The sequence below is a fragment of the Astatotilapia calliptera genome, chromosome 4 (assembly GCF_964374335.1).
Source record: "Astatotilapia calliptera chromosome 4, fAstCal68.1, whole genome shotgun sequence".
Taxonomy (NCBI): Eukaryota; Metazoa; Chordata; class Actinopteri; order Cichliformes; family Cichlidae; genus Astatotilapia; species Astatotilapia calliptera.
The window spans coordinates 35,141,452-35,147,875 of NC_137425.1; the positions used below are offsets into that span (position 1 = coordinate 35,141,452).

At 44.6% G+C, this 6,424-nt stretch overlaps 1 pseudogene; it reads right to left on the reverse strand.

Moving 5' to 3' along the window:
• Positions 1 to 358: 358 nt before the first annotated feature.
• LOC145428491 (uncharacterized) lies at positions 359 to 3,532 on the reverse strand (annotated as a pseudogene).
• Between the last annotated feature and the right edge of the window lie 2,892 nt (positions 3,533 to 6,424).

Below are 6,424 nucleotides of genomic sequence, written 5' to 3' on the forward strand. Positions count from 1 at the left end.
ACAAAGAACCGTGACAGACTCACCTTTAACTGCCCAAGACAAAGTTATGTGACATTAGTGATGTTTGTACTAACTTGGTTTTAAAGCTTTTACTTTAACTTATACGCTGTTCAATAGTTGTAGTTGATGATTTTATGGATAATTAAAGTCATATATAAGGAGGATTTTTGCTTCGGTTTTCTCATATTTTTTTCTCAGTCTCATCTTTTGTCATTTCAACTCCATGTGTGGCAGATTCCAACCTCAGCCAAGCTTTCCTATAACTATAAAAGACTATAAAGACACATCTCCGGGATGCACTGGTACGCATCTTCAGTGATGTATCCTGGGGTCATCAGGTGTTTCGGGTCTCACAACATCATACACCCTCGCCCAGGCGACCCAGCTGGGGGTGATCAGGCCCCGACTTGCGTACCAGTAGCTACCCACGGATCAGCCCTCTTGATCCACAGCCACCTTGTGGCTTTCTCTGCCGCTTCACTCACAGCCTGGATGGCCCTCTTCTTGGCTGCCCCAGCCATGCCCAGCCAGCCTAGGACTTTGCATAGTGATCGTCCTGCAAAGCCCCTACAACCCACTTCTATGGGCTCATAGAAAGTCTTCCAGCCCCTTCCCCTGCACTCCTGCACTAGTTCCTAGTACTTTCCTCGTTTCCTTTCATTGGCCTCCTCGATCTGCTCTTCCCAGGACACTGTGAGTTCCAGCATGATCAGCTGTTTTGAGGCCTCAGAAATAATTATCATGTCTGAACGGAGGGATGTTTTTGCAATGTTCTGAGGGAACTGTAGCTGTTTACCCAGGTCAGCCTGTAGCTGCCAATCAGAGGCTGTGTTGAAGAGGCCGGTAGTTAAATTCGGGCGCACCTGGGGTTTCTCTCCAGCCTTAATGAAAGAGATTGCCTTCCTCGGAGCATGATGATGCTTGCTGGTGCTGATTGCTGAGGCAATCTTTTCAGCAACTACTCTGAGCACCTGGTCGTGCCGCCAACGATACCGACCATCGGCCAGGGCCCTTGGGCAGCTGCTAAGGAGGTGTTCTAGGGTCCCTCTTCCAGAGCACAGGGGACAGACAGGTGTCTCGCTCTTCCCCCACAGATGGAGGTTTGCTGGGCTTGGCAGAGTATCGTATACTGCCTGCACTAGGAATCGGATCCGGTGGAAGTCTGCCTGCATGATGTTTGCCCAGGTGACCTTGCGCTGCAAGGTGCTCTCCCACCTTGTCCATGCTCTCTGCCGCTTAAGGCCTACAGCTCGACTTACTCGCCCCTCCTCCACACCTGCTCGGACCTCTTCCTGGAGTAGCTGGTGTCTCTCCTTTCCCTGTGCCCTGCTGACCTGGGCCTTTGGGAAGTACCCCAAGCCTGCTCCCCCTGTTGCTAAGACCCTCACCAGTGTTTTCTGCCTTAGGTGTGACTCCGCCACCTCAACTGCCTTCTCAGCCTTCCACTTTCTTCCTGTCCTTACCTCAATACCTGCTGATGCCACCTTGCAGTCTTTAGAATCTCTGTACTGTAGGGCTTCTTCTAGAGCGGGTATTGGACGAATGTCACCAATTTTCTAAAGAAATATATTTCAGAAGGTTCTGTTGACATGAAAATCTCACCAGATGTGGCAACAACCCATCAAATCCACACATGCAAAGTAATCAAACCACACGTTTCCATAGATTATGTGTAATAAAGAGAAATAAGACAGGGAAAAAGTCTTGAACACACTTGCTGCAGTTTGTTTAACACTTTGTACAAAAGCCTTTGTGTATGATGACAGCATCAAGATGCCTCCTGGTGGACAAATTAGTCGAACACATGTATTCTGTGCGCTGTGGGCGTGGCTCTACACAAAGTGACAGATAGTCTCTGAGGTAACCACCATGAGATGCTCAAATGCTCTTAACTTGCACATTACATGTGCTCAGACGTTTCTCCACATCAACAGGGCCCCTTCTATAAACTGTGAGGATTCAGGTCAATGGCCGTTCTATCAGCTTTAGTTTCTCTCTCTGAAACCAGCTGGCTGTGTTTGGGATCATTGTTTGCTGAAATGTCAACCCTTGTTTCATCTTCATCAACACAAATTTTACACTAGAGGGTGTATTTACAAATGTACTTACAATGTCTCAGAGTTTATGAAAAATCTAATATTAAACAGTTCCTAAAATAAGCACACTGGTCAACTGGCTGATTCATTTCTTTTATTTTTGTGTCTTCAGTCTCCTGTGAATGTGGAGTCAGTGTTTCTTCCCCAAGATCTATGTTTGAATTTTAAGTTGCTTTCAGATCATGTGAATGATCACACAGATCAGACTTGGTGCAGATAAAGTTAAAGGTGCAGATACATTTGAATTAAACTTGAATGAGCCCTTTCCACATCTGATCTCTGCTCTTGTTACAGTCACAGTTTCCAGGAAGCTCCACAAGTGTGACGTGCTGGAGAAGAGGTTTGTTTGGCAGCCTGACAGTCACACACTTCACTAGTGGCCAATACCACGTCTTTGCCTTATTACCTTCTCTTTGTCTTGAATCATTACTTGAAGAAGAAATGACATAACTAAAAGTTCATATTAAATAAACTGAAACTAGCAAACCCAAAGTAACAAATGAGTTTTGCATCAATCATTGGTTTTTAATTTGAGATTGTTTCGAGTTCGAAAAATGTTGAGCAACAGAACACACCAGCAGAGGCTCAGGAGAGTGCAATCAGACAATGAGTTTATTAAAACACACGCAGGAGAAGAAGTATACAGCATCACATCAGCAAAACGCCTCCCCCTAAGAATACACAAGATGATGATTTCATAGCATCAGGGTTTTACGCCCCCTCGTGCGTCAATTACAGATTAAAATACATCGATTACAGTCAATGGTACATCTTAAATGTGTAAAAAGAGATACAAAAGTTCAGTTTTTGATAACACCTGCCATACATGGTAATACATTTCAAGCCTACATGGTCCCTGAAGACTGATCCCTTTCTTAACTGCTCTCCTGTCATCTGTTACCAAGTAGACTAACATGCAGTTAGAAGCTAAATGAATTCCAGACCTTTGGCCTGGCAAGTTTCTAGATTATATGTGTTTGCAAGCGTGTACGCGGCCTTCTATGTTCCAGGTCACCCACACAATGGATTGTGAAGACATAGCGCTTCACAAAGCTTGAGACCTTTAATAGACTGAACATCAACTCTGAATGAGCACAAATATGCAATGTGTATAAAATGATCATAGCTACACCTGTAATGAAAAAGGTTAATATGATGGCAAACATCTTTGATACAATATCAATCCTGTAAGTAATATTATTAAGGCAATGTTAATAATGCAGGTTATATTATTGCAGTAAAAATAATTTCTGTATCTCCACAAGATCTACGTATGTCCAAGAATGCTAATCACAAACTGCTAATGAACTTCTACCATGGAGCTCCTTCTGCTGCACGCTGTGGTTCAGCTGCTGTGGAGGACAAGAGGAAACTGCAGCGGGTGGTGAGGGCAGCAGAGCGGCCCTGGGCCCGACACTAACCTCCCTCAGAGACATTTATATACTGGCAATGTCATCCTCAAGGACCCCTCGCACCCTGGACACTCACTGTGCACCACCACCCATCACATTGCACCTTATATTGCACTGATCACCTCCTCCTTTGTCTGGCATATAACTTGTATATAAAAAAAGCAGGAACTCCAGCAACACTTGAGGGAAGAAGAACAACTTTAATAATTGACCACCGCGTTTCGGCTTGTGGCCTTCATCACGCTCATAGTAAAACATTGTAAAGAATTGCTTAAATACAAGACAGGAAACAGAAAAAAATTCAAATTAACCAGTCAAAACTTCATAGATAGGTCAGCTGACATATAATAGGTAGGTATTGGTTAATTGGTTAAGTCCCGCCCAAGTAAATACTGGGCTAGATCATTAATGATGAGGAGGGGGGGACATAACCCCCATATGTCTGAAAATAACACGTGCATGAAATGCATAAGAAGGATGCTATAAATATACACACAGATTTTAAACAAACAAAACAAAAACAGGGGGGCAGTCTTTAATGGTAAAAGCACGTTAGAATTAGAAAACACGATTACATCATCACATGGGAACACATTTGTTAAAAGAACCTTATTTATGTCTCTAAATTGTAAAGTCTCTAAAGATTAGACTTAAAATGTAGACTTAAGATGAGATGTCTAGCACGCTACTCCTTCTTTGGCTGAACTAACAAGATTACTTGAATAAACATTACTCATGTGAGAGTAATTTAACTGATAAAATTAGGATAAAAAAATTAAAATAATTCTTTTTAAAAAAGGTGTAGTTCATAAAACCTCATTGATCGAAAAATGCTCATTCATACCTCTGGGGTGCAGACTCTTAAAACGGAATATCCAAGATGCTTCTCTTTTTTTCCGGATAAAATTTATGTTGCCACCTCTTTGGTTTAGTTTAATGGCTTCAATGCCGGAAAAATAATGGTGAATTTGGATGTTTATCGTTGAAGTGTCTTGCAACAGGGCTGGTTGAATCATTCCTCTTGATCGAACTTCTGTGTTCATTAATTCAATCTTTAAGAGGCGGGATGTTTCTCCTATATATATCTTATTGCATGGGCACTGTATCATGTAGATTACATTTTTAGTTCTGCATGTGATAAAGCCCTTTGTGGCAATGGCTTTGTCACCTATAGGGTCTTTGAATGATTTGACAGTTTTGGTGTATTGACAATTAATGCATCCCCCACACTTGAAATTACCATGTAGGTTATGAGTTATCAGGGTTTGATCTGGAGTGTCACCATTGGTGATCAGGTAGATTCTGTTCCAGTTATAGTCCCATAAATCATGAAGCTTGCTGCCAGAAAAGCTTCAAATCTCCTTTAAAAGCTGTTTGTGGTCTTGGTTGTGGTCACTGATATCATTTGCAAAAACCCCAGTGTGAGAATTGTTGTGTGTGTGTGTGTGTGTGCGTGCGTGCGTGCGTGCGTGTGCGCGTGTGTGCGTGCGTGCGTACATGCGTGTGTGTGTGTGATTAACATTATCGTGCAAACGAACCAACAGAGTTTGATTCTACCATGAAGCTTCTGATGAAACTTATCACAGTAGATCACCACCTTAGTTAAAGTGGGTGAAAGGTCACAGATAGAGACAGGGTGGGGCTGAGTGTCAGTGATGTGGGTGGAGATGGTGGAGATAAAGTGAGCAGACCAGAGGCGTCCTCGCTGAGTCTCCTGTGAGACGAGCAGTTAAAGGACTCCAGATGTTCACCACAGCAGAGACAGTGAGGGGACGGAGGCCTCCTGTGGACTCACAGTCAGCTCCATGTGTGTCATGGTCCCCGCACCTCGCCAGCTGACGCCAGTCAGACACTTAGTTTTGTTCATTCTCCCTCTCTCGCCTCTGCTCTCTCTTTCTCCTGCCGGGGCGGAGCTCAGTGTGGGCTCCCGCCCCTGGCCCACGCACCTGGGGATGATCAGCACCCCTGCCGCCGATCACGAATTAGAGCACTACTTAAGATGGCGGACCTGCTCAACTCGTCGCTGGATCGTTGAGCCGTCAGCATTCCCCCTGGACCCGTTCCCTGTGCACTGTGACTGAGCGTGAGCCAGAGTGCTGGTGGAGAGAAGAGGAGCTGTTTGTGAAATCCGTGTGAAAACCTTCTCTTCCTGGACTCCGGCCCCTTTCACACCCGGACCCTGGAATCCCGGCCCCTTTTCCCAAACACCGTTGTACACACGTTTCACTGTGGAGAGCACTGTAAATAAATTCACTCTTGTTTGAAGGAGTTTCTGGTCTGCGCTGAGTCTGCCTCACTACCCATGACAATGTGTGTCTGTTTGTGTTATTATCCTGTCAGGAGAGCTTAGAAGTTATTATTACATTTGTGAGGAGAATATAACCGACACCTTAGTGAAGGGGGGGGGGTTGTCTAAAATATCTGCCAATGTCCCGTTACTGAGACAATATGACAATGTACATCAAAGGCAACACAATTTGTCTAACATACACCTTTACAGACTAGTGTCTAAAACGCGTCTGTGTATAAGGGGGCCCCACAGTGTCAGGATCAAAGATGAAGTCATTGTATAAATTCACACTGAAATATCACTTTATAAAACTCGCCCCATTATGAGGAGACGGGTGTGAGTGGTATGTGCACGGACGGAGGGATCAGGTCTGGAGGGGGGTGCCCGCGCATTCATGAAGGTGGTGTGGACGTGGAGAAGACAGGACCCACTCACAGGCTGAGTGGTCAATAAAGAGATGCTGAAAGCGTGTTCATGGAAACATCGTCGGGTCTGCCGTGACATGTTTACAACGGGACTTCTGCTCCTGAACCTCTGCGCACAGCGTCTGCAGGTCGGGGCTGTACGAAGTCACTTTATCTCTACAGGACTGTAAGCTGTCGTCTGTGAGCGTGTTTGTTTGAACA